The sequence below is a fragment of the Lactuca virosa genome, chromosome 8 (genome assembly GCF_052849685.1).
Source record: "Lactuca virosa cultivar CGN04683 chromosome 8, Lactuca_virosa_CGN04683_v6, whole genome shotgun sequence".
Taxonomy (NCBI): domain Eukaryota; kingdom Viridiplantae; phylum Streptophyta; class Magnoliopsida; order Asterales; family Asteraceae; genus Lactuca; species Lactuca virosa.
In genome coordinates, this window is record NC_136433.1 from 326235946 (window position 1) to 326250932 (window position 14987).

At 29.4% G+C, this 14987-nt stretch overlaps 1 long non-coding RNA gene across 1 annotated transcript; it reads left to right on the forward strand.

The window, feature by feature from the left end:
• Positions 1-11086: 11086 nt before the first annotated feature.
• LOC145129375 (uncharacterized) lies at positions 11087-11747 on the forward strand. The gene is made up of 4 exons (XR_013717472.1): positions 11087-11155; positions 11348-11400; positions 11529-11578; positions 11671-11747. It is a non-coding gene; the product is annotated as an uncharacterized LOC145129375 (long non-coding RNA).
• The last annotated feature ends 3240 nt before the right edge of the window (positions 11748-14987 follow it).

Consider the following 14987-nt stretch of genomic DNA (forward strand, 5'->3'; position numbering starts at 1 on the left):
TTTCAAATTTGGGATAATCTTCTATGATTTTTTCAACTTGGAAATGACCCAAAGAAAAAACTTGTCCAATCAAATTCTTCTTCTCGTATAACTGGATAAGGTTTGGTGGGACAATAGCAGCCATTTTGTGTCTCTGATATATGATAATAGTTAAATAAATAATAAATAATAATTTTAAACATACTAATATACATGTTTTTATAAGTTATAACTTACATTTTTATCAAGAAGGATAATAAATAGTCTGTTCCTCTTGATGTCTTTCCAAACAAACTCAACAGTGACGGTTGTCAAATCCCACCACATAAAACAACTTTGGAGTGATGCAAAATCTTCAACACAAAAAGGTGAATTCATCTTCTACAAAATTGTTCCATATTATATTAGTATGTAATAACTTACATGTTATTGTTTAAATACTTTTATTGATTATACTTATTTCACTTGCACCAAAAAAAACAACTGTAAAAATAAAGTTACCCTCATAAATAGTTATTCTTTTATAAATTCGTCAAAATCTTAACATACCATAATAACAAAAAAGGAAAACAAAAACATCTATAATCTATAATGTATAATAAAGAGAAACAACTTTTATCATGTATACATCTAACATATTGAATGAAAAAAAAAAAAGACAGGAACAATAATCATATTTACTAATAATTACTCCAACATATAATCCATAGAGTTTTAATGGTATTTCCATATTTATTAATATTCTAAGGTATCACTATATAAATCATTCTAGCACAATAAAATAAGTCTCGATGATTATTATATTTCATCCAATATATAGCTATGATAGCCTACTTTAAAGCATTGATATAAAAAAAGAGTACACATATGAATAAAATCATAACTAAATAAGATAGTGCAAAAGAAATTACAGATTTTGTAAGTTACCTGATAAGATATGAGAGTTGTTGAGTATGTGTGTTGAAGAGAAATGAAGAAGTGAAGGGAGGTGATAGTTGCAATGAAGAGGACTATGTGGAATGGACGATAAAGGAACAATGAAGAAGACTCAATAGAGGGGTTACTTCCATATATTCGTCATTTTTGATAGTTTTTTGACTGCTTTTAGAGTTTTCAGTATCCTTGTTTCCATCTTCAGCTTCCAAAACGATGGTGTTACATAAATTGTCATCTTTGTTGACTTCTTTTGAATTTTTAGTCTCAAGATTTCCATCTTGAGCTTCTAGCGTTCCATCTATTGACATGTTGTAAAAAGGGGAAATGAAAATAAGAATTCCAACAGCTTTCTAGTCCTAATCAGTAAAATAGAGGATATCAACCTGTTATAGTGTTTGTCTGTCACAAATAACATCACATTTTCTCCTCTCTTTTTTTTTTCATAAAGCATGTTGTCACACTTTTTCTTTTCAACAGTGTCCTCTTTTCTTAGAGTTTGACCTCTAGGGATGTTGGTGTATATAAAGACAAATCAAAACACAACAAAATATTGCATGGTCAAAGCTTCTTTTCCATAATCTTTTATCCATAGGTTTTTTCACTAAACCCATTAGATTGTAGATAAATATACATGATCATTAACATTTGATTATTAAGTAAAAAAATATATTTAAAAAATATGTTATTTTGAATTAAAGGTTACTAAAACTATATTTATTTTACTTATGAATTAAAGGTCAAAGCTTCTTTTCCTTAATCTTCCAATTTTGGTTTTATGAAATAGAAAAGTACCAAAATGGTTCTTAGACATTGGAAACTAAAAGACAATAAAGAAATGTCACAACCACTTCAGTATCAGTTTTAGTATATCATTTAATTTTATAGTTTATTTAATATAAAATAAAAAATGAAAATAGCACAACAATATACCTAACATCAAATATCATTATGATTAAAGTTTTAATCAATAAGTAACATAAGCTATTAATAAATAGAAACTCTAATAAAGTGATTAAAAATTTTATTTGTCATGTTTCTACTTTTACCTTACGATTAGATGACTTATAAGTTTGAAAAACTTCTAATAAAAACATAACATATTATATATTTTATCAGTTTAAAATAATTAGAAACTAAAACAAAAAATCTAAAACCTAAAAAGATGACTATTACAGAAATGATAGCCTAAATACAACAGCTACTTTTATACACTTTTTAGAAAGTTGTATCGTAAACATAAAAATCACTGTTTTTCGGTAAATAGATTTTTAAAAAAATAAAAAAAACACGTATATCAAATAACCACAAAGCTTTTTTATTCAAATACAATTATCTTTTGTTTCCTTAATCTTTCAATTTTGGTTTTATGAAATAGAAAAGTACAAAAATGGTTCTTAGACATTGGAAACTAAAAGACAATAAAGAAATATCACAAGCACTTCAATTTTGTGTAAAACTGAAAATAAAGTGGACAAAATTACCATTTTACTTATGAATTAAAGGTCAAAGCTTCTTTTCCTTAATCTTCCAATTTTAGTTTTATGAAATAGAAAAAGTAACAAAATTGTTCTTAGACATTGGAAACCAAAAGACAATAAAGAAATGTCACAACCACTTCGGTTTCTGTTTTAGTATATCATTTAATTTTATAGTTTATTTAATATAAAATAAAAAATAAAAATAGCACAACAATATACCTAACATCAAATGTCATTATGATTAAAGTTTTAATCAATAAGTAACATAAACTATTAATAAATAGAAACTCAAATAAGGTGATTAAAAATTTTATTTGTCATGTTTCTACTTTTACCTTAGGATTAGATAACTTATAAATTTGGAAAACTTCTAAAAAAAAAGATAACATATTATATATTTTATCAGTTTAAAATAATTAGAAACTAAAACAAAACATCTAAAACCTAAAAAGATGACTGTTATAGAAATGATAGCCTAAATACAACAGCTACTTTTATACATTTTTTAGAAAGTTGTATCGTAAACATAAAAATCACTGTTTTTCGGTAAATAGATTTTAAAAAAAACAAAAAAAAAACACGTATATCAAATAACCATAAAGTTTTTTTTATTTAAATACAATTATCTTTTGTTTCCTTAATCTTTCAATTTTGGTTTTATAAAATAGAATAGTACGAAAATGATTCTTAGACATTGGAAACTAAAAGACAATAAGAAATATCACAAGCACTTCGGTTTTGTGTAAAACTGAAAATAAAGTGGACAAAATTACCATTTTACTTATGAATTAAAGGTCAAAGCTTCTTTTCCTTAATCCTCCAATTTTGGTTTTATGAAATAGAAAAAGTAACAAAATGGTTCTTAGACATTGGAAACCAAAAGACAATAAAGAAATATCACAACCACTTCAGTTTCGGTTCAATTTCGGTTTTAGTATATCATTTAATTTTATAGTTTATTTAATATAAAATAAAAAATAAAAATAGCACAACAATAAACCTAACATCAAATGTCATTATGATTAAAGTTTTAATCAATAAGTAACATAAACTATTAATAAATAGAAACTCTAATAAGGAAATTAAAAAAATTATTTTTCATGTTTCTAGTTTTACCTTAGGATTAGATACCTTATAAATTTGAAAAACTTCTAAAAAAACATAACATATTATATATTTTATCAGTTTAAAATAATTAGAAACTAAAACAAAAAATCTAAAACCTAAAAAGATGAATGTTACAGAAATGATAGCCTAAATACAACAGCTACTTTTATACATTTTTAGAAAGTTGTATTGTAAACATAAAAATCACTGTTTTTTGGTAAATAGATTTTGAAAAAAAAAAATAAAAAACACGAATATCAAATAACCATAAAGCTTTTTTTATTCAAATACAATTTTCTTTTGTTTTTTTTAATAGGATCAAGATATTTTTGAAATATATTTTCGTTGAACAAATTATATGTTTTTGTATAGGATATTATTATAAAGGAGAAATTACAAAACTAGCCTTTTTTCCTAATTACTTATCAAAAAATAACAAAAAAAACTCACTTAGCCAAAAATAGCCCACAAAAGAGTAGTCAACATTCGGTTGACTTCGGTCAACAGGGGATGACTACGTTCAACGCCCGTTGACTACTCTTTTCCCCTAATGGGCTACTGTTTCAAGGAGTCGTCTACTTTTTCGTGGCCCATTAGCCCAAACTATATAATGAAACAAATTTCAGATTATGTCATTTTTCTATTGTTTTTTATTGTTAGGCTACGTTTTTCTCTCAATGGAGCACCTGAAGAACAATCAGGTTTGTCTACTTTTCTTAAAAATTTTACCGTGTTTGTGATTAGGAGTAGGTTTTGTTTATGGGGATAATTTTTTTTTTGAAAAAAATTGAAAAAAAATATATATAAAACCGTAGGTTTCATATGAAACCTACGGTGTACAAGTGCCCAATGCACTTGTGCAGTTTCGACTTGTACACCGTAGGTTTCATATGAAACCGTACGGACGTTATTTTTTTTCGTTTTTTTTTTTAAAAATGGTATCAATAGAATAGGAATTGGATGTATTTTGTTGTGGTATAATTTTTTTATAAAAAAAAAAGGGAAACCGTAGGTTTATTAGAAACCTACGGTATACAAGTATTTACTGCACAGTTTGTGCAGTAAACACTTGTACACCGTAGGTTTCACAAAAAAACCGTTTTTTTTTATTAAAAAAAATTTAATAGCCAATAAACATTCGTATCCCCTTGTATGTATCTTATGATTTTTTTTGAAAAAAAAAATTGTAGGTTTCCTAAAATGTATGGTTTTATATATATATTTTTATTTTCAATTTTATTAAAAAAAAATTTGTTTAAATGTATTTGTAACGATTGTATCCCCTTGTATGTATCTTATGATTCAATGTTTTGCATGTTGTTAAAAATGATGTTATTTTCTATGTCTTAATTATAGCATACAATAGTAATGTAGTATCTATTTGAAGAAGTTTTTATGTGTATAATGTGTAGATATTTTGTATTATACTGTATTGATAAAATAACATTGTGTTTTGGTAGTTTCGGGTTTGTTATAAAATATGTTATTGTCACACCATTTTTAAAGTACAATACTATTTTTTGTATACAAGTAGTATAGAAAAGACAAAATTTTGTGTAAAATAATTTACTTTGGTATTTTATAGAAAGTAAATAGATTATATGAAATGTTTAACTGTTTTATTGTGTGATACTCCAACACTGTTTTTTTTATAAAACCTTATTTAACTTTATTTTTTATTTATTTTGTAGCTTCCTAACAAAAAGATGACATGCAATATATCTGTGAAAGCTTCATGTCACAAGTTGCATGAAGTTTTGAGTCAGTTGAACGGGCCGGTTCGAGAGATATTTTCAAGGACTAGCTTTGGTTACCTCTTGGATCTACCGGCTCAGTCCGGAGACGAACTACTTATTCATGGCCTACTACTTCACATGCTGCGTCCTACCCCTGAAAGTGATGCAGCTGAGCGTCTACATTTCATGTTTTCTAGACGTTCTTTATCATTTGGGCCGGAAGAGTTTTGTATTGTCTCGGGACTTTACATGGGCCGTTTTCCTACTTCAAGGATCGAATTTTCAACCATGTATAATCACGGATACGGTGATAATACATTTCGGTCCAGAGTCTTCCCGTATCGCACGGACACTACGTTACTTGTAGAAGATTTAGAGCTACTTATCTTGAACCGACGGTTCAATGAGATATCGGCTGACGATGCTGTCCGTGCGATTTTGCTATATATCCTCAATCAAGGTTTTTTGGGAAAAGAACCCAAAGACAAAGTCACGAAGGAATTTCTGTGGGTGGTGGAGAACCTGGATGAATGGAACAGGTATTTATCAATTTAATATTATAAAAAAATACTATTTTTTATATGTTTAACTAATAGTTTTGCATATAATATAGGTTCTCATGGGGAAGTTACCTATGGAGTAAAACATACCCTAGATTGTCGGGTATGTTTAAGAAATTTGAGGATCATATGTCCAAACATCCCACAAAACCTTGTGTGTATACACTATCCGCTTTTGTTATTCCGTTGAAGGTAAAAATATAATTTTAAATTTTTTGGTTTTTATTTTTTCATAATCCCTGTTAGTTATTGCTAACTCTTATATATTAATGTATATTTATTACAAGATATGGATATGGGAGATGTTCCCACTAGCTCGGGGGAATGCTGCGATACGATGAAACAATTTATATCCTCGTATGTTGCGGTGGTTTCACCTTAGGAGGTTAACATGGGAGAAAGTTTGCGATCTTTTCGATGTTGACCAGGACGAGGCACATCAACCGAAAAGAAAGATGATTGCCTCAGATGTCGAGTCATCTACTCCACATTACTTGACATATATTTCTAGTCTGAATCCTGAATCGCCAGAAGTCCATTCTTCTGTACGCTACAACTTTAGAAAAGATGTAAGTAAAATACTAAAAGTAGTGTCTAGTATATTAAAATTTTTCAACTATTATTGATATATAAAAAAATTTATGTAGGGAGCATCTTCATCTGATCCATCCTGTGGAAACAGCCGATCTACCCAGTCCACCGGAGAAACTCATACGGTGGGCTTAATAGGAGAACAGCCCGAGAAATAATGGCAAGACTTCAAAGCTTGGAGGAAGAAATCCGAGGAATAAAATGTAAAGAGGGATTTGAAAAACGGGATGACAATAATGAATTTTTTGACGCAGCCTTTGGGGTAAAATATTTCATTTTATAAATTTACTATTAATTCTTAACGAAGGTTTCGAGGTAAAATAATTACTTGTTAAATTATTTTTCGTTTAAATGTAGGGGAATGAAGATGTGGGAGGTAGTTATCGGATGCCAAACCCGGTGAACGAACAATTCGGTAGTCCACCGAATTCAAATCGAGTAAACGAGGATGATGATGTTGGTCGTAGAAAAAAAAACCCGTGAAGGAGGTTATAATTTTTTTTTGTATATTAATTTTTATATTTTTTCAGAGTATATAAAATAAATTAATATGTATTTTGTAGAAGAAGAAAAAGAAGATTGTTGCCAGCAACATCGTGGATGCGGAAAATCATATACCCGTGCCTCCTGTTGCAAAACCAGGTCGTCCGGTTAGGGTATTGAAACCTTCTCAATATCTTAGCTCTCCATATGTTTCTGTAAGTTTCTTTAAAATTATATTTACTATAAATTTTTTTTAACTATATGGATACTTATTGACTACGTGTATACTGTAGGTTCAAAATGCTCCCCGATATCGTCCGGGTGGGGTAATACGCAATGAACCACCACCCCCCGTTTCTTTTAGCGATCCCCCGGCACTTTTATTGGAGTCGTATGTCATTCCTGGATGTGCCGCCCCTTCATTATACATGGGAAACAAACCGGCTGTTTATTTGAAACATCGGTTGTACAATGAAAGAATCGAAACAAGGTTTTGGGATCTCCTTTTTTATTCAATTGACTTGGGATATTTAGATGAAGCGGTATGAAGACATTTGTTTATATTTAAAATTTAAATAATTGATAAGGGCTGTATGTTTAAATTAGATTTAAATGCAGCATGTTGACTTATGGGGAAGGCTTTTGAATGAGCGGAGACCGAACGATGCTTGATGGACAATCATGCCATCTTCATTTTTTGCTGCATTTGAGACGTTCGAGTGGGTAGGAAGTGCATTGGGACATCCGTTTGACCCGTTAGATGGATGCAAATCTTGGTTAGAAGTTGACCGTGTAAGTAAACAAATATTATTGATTAATCACTTAAATTTTGATATTACACTAATTAAACGTTGTAACTAATTCCAACGGTTGTGTGGTAAAATAGGTTTATTTTCCAATTTGTATAAACCCACATCATTGGGTACTTGGGGAGTTATGGATGGACACGCTGTCGTTGAATTTGTACGACAACTTGCGATCTTTTCGCACCGTCACCATGATTGATTTTGTGCGGTTTGAAGATCTTGTAGACCACATTCTTGTTGACATTGATTATTGGAATCACATGGGTTTGCATGTTCAGAAAGCATCCATTACTGTTACGGATGTTACGGACGTGCCCCAACAGGAAGGGATGTTTGGAGAGTGCGGTGTGTTTATGCTGATGTTCATGGAGCAGCTTGTTTCTGGACGGGCGATTGGTATATCGACGGCACCTGTTTTTGCGGCTACTAACTTTCGCAATAGGATGGGCATGGTATACTATGGATCAGTTGCAAAGGCGATTTTGTAGTTAGTTTGATTAGTAATTTTTTAGTAACAAATTATGTGTAATGTTTCATGTCGAAAATAAAGTTGTATTTTGGTTTATGTTATCAAAATGTCCCGTTATTATGAAAGATAAAGAAAGTATCATATCGAGAGAAAATTACATATTATATAGATTAATTATAATAAACAAGCAAATATAATACAATACATATTACATACATAAACTCATAAATAATGCATAAACTTACTAGTTGATTAATCAAGAAGTATCAAATTCAAACATTTTGAAAATCATTTGGAAATTTTTCTTTTTCTTGAATCACCCAGTCGTATTTTTTTTGTATGTTTTTGAGAATCTTTTCCATCTTAACCTCTTCTTTGTTGGCGTAGTCTGTTGCATCTTGTACCCAAACCCGTGCAGTTTTAATGTCGCGTTCTTTGTCTTGGATCGACCTCATTTTAGACCAGATATCGGCTTGTAACTTATCCAATCGTTTCCTATCTTCTTCAATGCCTTTAATCTCGTTCTTGATCTCTTCTTCTTTTATTAATAGTTGTGATCGCTTCTCTTGTGGCATCAACCACTATTTTTCTTGAGAGGTGGACATCAGTTTATGTGACTGAGGTTTATAGAATACATATAAGTCTCTATATATAATTGACAATTTAACCACTTTTTATAGGTGTTGACTACTGTAAAATAACTTATGACTATTATATTATGTGTTGTCACATCCTACCAAAACATTATTGTACTTTGACTACTGTCTTATAGGATTTGACTACTGTCTACTAGCCATTGACTACTATGTTATGTTTAGTCTTATCGAACAGTGAATATTCGACACATGATTGTTATTTGACTACTTTTTTATAGGTTTTGACTACTGTCTAATACCATTTGACTATTAGTTGATTTGATTGACTACTTTTTATAGGTTATGACTACTATCTTCTAGCCGTTGACTGTTATCTTGTGTTATATTTAATGTGGATTTGTTATCAATTCAGAAATGAAAGAAACAATAACAAAAAAAATTGAAGTGTGAAAATGACAGAAAGATCAGATGAGATGAAAAGGATCTTGGCAAAATTTAATTGGCCATCAACGTCCAACAATAAGCATCCTTTGGGGACAAGTTCCCATAACGTGTCAACCAATCCCCCTCCCAACGTTGATCCTCCTATAGTAGGAGAGAAGATGAATGAGGAAGCGAAAAAATTGTTGTTACAAAGAGAAGCTGAAGTGGATAAGGCTTTTAAAGATTATCGTCTCCAAAGAGACCTTCTAGACATCTATTGTGATGACATTGATCGTAAAAAGAATTGGATTATAAGTACCAGACAAGAAATCCAATCTACCGAGACTTCGATCCGTTCCAGTGAAGAAAATTTGCGAAAGCTTAAGAGTGAATTAGCACTTCGTGAGTACTATTTGGAGAAAAAAAGGAAGTCATTGCTATGAAAAAAGAGTATCCGTATGAGTTTCTGATGTGGGAAGAAGATGAGTAGTATTTTAATAATGTTCTTGCTTGTTGTAGTAATATAAAGGTAGTATATGTCCAAGTATGTCTTTCATTTTTAATTTTAAGGTAGTATATCTGCAACTATGTTTTTTTATTAGTGGTTGGTTAGGAGCTGCAAAATCTGTAATAGTTCCTGGTTTACTTATGTTTAGTAATCTAATTATGTTAATGTCAACTTTGTTTTATTAATTACTCAACGAAATGGTTATGTCTGCTATTTTTGAAATTTTTATTTGTAAATAACATGTGTTGTATAGTCGAATGAATTAAGAATAAATATATATTACAACATGTATAGTACACAAGCAATATAGAAAATTAAGACAACAAATTCTCATACATGGAAACATAAACCATTACAATTAAGAACATACATTACTACATCTTACGTACTTCTACTACTTAGTGGTACATACAGCCTGCATAATCGAGATTTAGACTACAACTTATACACAACAACACCAAAAAAGAAAATCCAACTACAAAGTAACGCTATATTCAAGTGTAGTACTTTGTTTTGAAGCTTCTTCTTTGATCGAGCTAAGTTAGCAACTATCAACGAATTATTGTCTTTCGCTTCATCCAGCCAACAAATAAACCCAGACTGTGGTGGCTGATAAATAAATATCAATAACATTATGTGTATTATCTAAATATTCAATCATAAATAACAATATATATATATATATATATATATATATATATATATATATATATATACCATCTTATAAAGAGTTTATCTTTGAGGGCCCCTTATAGTTTAAGACATTTATCTTAAAAATCAAGGAAATCAATTATGGACCTTTGGATCTAAAATGAAGGGTCATGATTTTGATATTTCTAATCCGTGTGAAATTGTTTGAACCAATAGGAAACAAGAAAAACAAATACACGGATCCTCGTATCCATTATGCCCTAATTTACAACCTAATCTTCTTTCCTTTCTCATTCCGCCGTTACCCTATCGTGAATTAGCCAAAGATCTCTCCTCCTCCTCTCTTAATCCATTCGCCATCTAAATCTCTCTTAATACCCTTACCCATCGTCACCAACGTCATTACAACCACTGAGTTAACTTGGAACCCATCAGCCTAAAAAAAACTCGACAAAATCCCCTACATTTTGTCCTGTGATAACCGAAGTTTTCGATTTCACCAACGTCATTACAACCACCGATTTCACGTGATAGGGTTTATACAATCGCGAAGTTTTCGAAGATCGTGTGGAACAAACGATTGAAAGGTTCGTTTTTTTGAGTTTTGTTTTGATTTTGGTTTGAAGATGGTTTTTTGTTTCGAATTTGGTTTTTTGTTTTGAGTTTTGTTCTCCAGAATTTTGAACGAACGCCATTAGCCACAAAAAAAACGCCAAAATCCCAAACCTTTTGTCCTGTGCTAACCGATTTTGCTTGTCTGTTTCGATTTCACGTGCTAGGGTTTATACAATCTCCAAGTTTTCGAAGATTGTGTGGAACAAACGATTGAAAGGTTCGTTTTTTTGAGTTTTGTTTCGATTTTGGTTTAAAGATGGTTTTTTGTTTCGATTTTGGTTTTTTGTTTTGAGTTTTGTTCTCCAGAATTTTGAACGAACGCCATTAGCCACAAAAAAATCGCCAAAAGCCCCTATCTTTTGTCCTGTGCTAACCGATTTTGCTTCTTTGTTTCGATTTCATGTGTTAGGGTTAATACAATCCCAAAGTTTTCAAAGATTGTGCGGAACAAACGATAGAAAGGTTCGTTTTTTTATAACTTGTTTCGGTTTTTGAGTTTTGTTCTCCAGAATTCAAAAAGATCGCCAAAATCGCGTACCTTTTGTCCTGTTTTAATCGATTTTGGTGTTGCTTGCGATTCCATGTGCTAGGGCTCATACAATCTTGAGGTTTTCGATCGTGCAGTACAAACGAGAGAAAGGTTCTTTTTTTTTCTAACTTGGTTTGATTTTTCAGTTTTCTTCTCCATAATAATGAACAAACTCCAATAGACACAAAAATCGTTTTTTTCAGGTCCAAAAAACTGAAACGGTGCATCCCATGGATGTTGAACGAAACTCTGATTTTACTTGGTGTTTTAGAATATTAGCAGGTTATATTTCTGTTGCGTTTTTATTTGTTGAACGAACCATTTCAACATTTTCTTTTTCTATCTATTTACACATAAAAATTCTGATTTTGTGATTTTTTATTCTATTGTATATATGAAATGCAAGTAGATCGAGAAGGAATGATATCAGATTTGCACCAACAAACTTTTATGTTATTTAGGTATAATTATTGGTGTTTATTTAAGTTCAATTAAACTTTTATGTTATATATATATATATATATATATATATATATATATATATATATATATATATTCATGATTAACTCATAGTTTATGGTTTTTTTTTTCAGATCTGATGAAAGTGTGTGATTAATTGTTAAGGAAATACTTATTGAAGGTAGTTGATATTTTTCTAAACTCTTCGTATATTTGCTGTGGCAGAATTTATTGCATACATGTTAATTTAGGCGAGTGTAACATGAATGGTCCATTTATTTTGTAAAAAATCCGTTACTTATTTTTATTTTTAATCAGGTTAACCAAGAACCCCATATACATTGAAGCACGAAAACCATATGATGAGGCAACGGATGCATTTCTAGGTGATGTTGCTTAAAACTTATAATTTGATTGTTAGACAAATTTATATTTTTAAATAAGTAAATATAATATCCCCTAATTTCGATAAAAATAAAACAATTATATAACTCTACATTACATGAATTGTCCCTGATTAAAATAACATGGTGAACAGATTGACTTTTAAGGGGCAGTATTGGAATATATTACAGTTATTTGAGTTAAAGTTAAATGTTTTAAAAAATGGAGTAAATGAATTAAACCATTACCCTTAAAAAACATATTCAGTAAATCAAGAATATAACCCAAAAGTGTTCGATAATACAAAATTCACCACAAATGTTTTTTATGAGATGGATACAAATAGAAGTGAAATATTTTATTTCTTAGAAATGTATAAGCATTTGATACGGTTACTACGATTTGGATCTTTGAAGTAGTTAAAGGCATGAAAAACTATTTCAAATAAGTGGGATGGCAAACTAAGATTTTAAGATTTGTAATAGTTTAATATATTATCACATAATTTATTAAACATAATATATTTATTAAACACCCAACTTTTACTTCCTGTCAATGATTTCATTTTAAAAAATACAACATATAATGAAAGTAGGATGCTAACATATGCAAGAATCGTCCCTATAAATAACAGTTGCAGGAATTGTCATTATATTACACAACAGGACCATAATATGCTATATCATGTATTGTGCATTTTGTCTATGATTTTCAGTTTGACGCGGTGGCTCAACGCTTAATAGATTTCCGGAAAAAAAAATGAAATCAGATATGCATAAATATATACTACGATCAAATCAGCTTATTTTACCGAAAATAGCATCCTACAATGAAAACATATTTGGAGTTATCTTCTTATTTCCTATTTCACCCCTTGTCAAAAAGATAGAAACAATTGTTCTTATTCCCCATCTTCATCTAAGAACTTTTACCATTTTTGGTAAAGTTATAAACATAAAAACGGATAAATAGCTTTGCTATTAATCAAATCAAAGTAATTTCATTGAAAATTTTATGAATATATGTTAAACAAAATACATAATAGGTCACTATGTTTTGCTGAAATAACATATCACAAACATGTAGTTTAAACAGGAATGATAATATCATCATACTTTAAATGGCGCCTTTATTTGATTTAAAGAACAAAAATGAAACCTTTTTATGAAAGGTATATAATGGCATCCTACTGTATGGTATATGTATGTGATCATGTATGTATGTAAAAGTATAATGCAATTATAAAGATTTTATTACAAGTATCAGTATTTCTTTTTTAAAAAGTTAGAAATAGCATCATACTTGCATTGAATCTCTTTATAGCATCCTATTTTTCATGCTTATTTAAATACAAAACATGAAATAGGATCATACTTTCTTTTATTCATGTTTTATAATGCACTATTTTTTATTTAACTAAAATGAAATTATGAAGCTTTAAGGCAACAATTAAACTTAGATTATATTTATATGATGCACTATTTGATCCTATATTGTGTTTTGTAAATACAAACTCTCATTGATTCCTTTTTTTAGTGTTGTTTTCTAATATATTTTAAATACAAAGCATGAAATAACATCATAATTTCTTTGATCCAATTTTTAAAATGCACTTTTTTTTTCTCATTGAAATGAAAGTAAGATACTCTTAAGTCAACAATTAAATTACGATGCAAATATGTATACAATTCATGATTGTTTTATGATGGCTTATATTTTAACTTTTTTTTTGCTAGGTACAAGTTTTTCATGTGTTTGGACAACCTTCAAAATTAGTAGGGGTAGAAATATGATATTTTTTCTAAAATGTAATCCGTTCATAAGTGTGTAATTGTATGTATGTATGTTAAAGTAAGGTTAAATGATAAAGAAATCGTGAAAGTACCTTGTTATTTCCCAGTTTTTAAAATACAAAGTAGGAAATAACATCGTACTTTCAAAGATTTCTATATTATGGGATCCTACTTTTTTATGCTTTTCTTTCTTACGAAAATAAGTTGCTATTCATGATTATGTCGGCATTGAAGTACAATGATATTTCTTGCCCTTCCTTGTAAGGAATAAGAAATATCATCTTATTTTAATTGATTCGATTATAATATAACCAAAAATTGAAATTATGATGCTATTTATTGCATTGTAAACATTGATCATACAAGTTTTGTATAATAACATCATATTTTCTCACTTTTTATTGTCATAACATTCTATATTTATCTATATGTTTTTGAATGTGTTAATGTGAAAGTTAGATGCTTTATTAAAGAATAGAATAAAAAAAATTAATGCATATCTTAAATGTAAAGGTACATTTTTTATATTCTGTGTTTATGTGAAAGTAGGAATTTATAATAACGAATAAAATAAAACAAATAAAGGTATTTCGTTTTTTTAAACACAAATTGATTGCATGTGAAAAAAGTATTTTTCTGATTGCAAAATATTTTATTAGGTACAAATGTTGTCAGTGATAATATTGTTGACTGTGAAAACAGCAATGTAGTAGGTAAAACCCATGTCAAAAACAATAAATTAGTAGGTAAATAGGTGGTCATAAATAGTATTTTTCAGACTGTCTAAAATACTGTTTATTTGACAGTCAAAAACAGTAGAATATTAGGTAAAAGCATGTAAAAAGAAAACAACAATTTATAGACTCTTAAAAAAAGGCTTATAG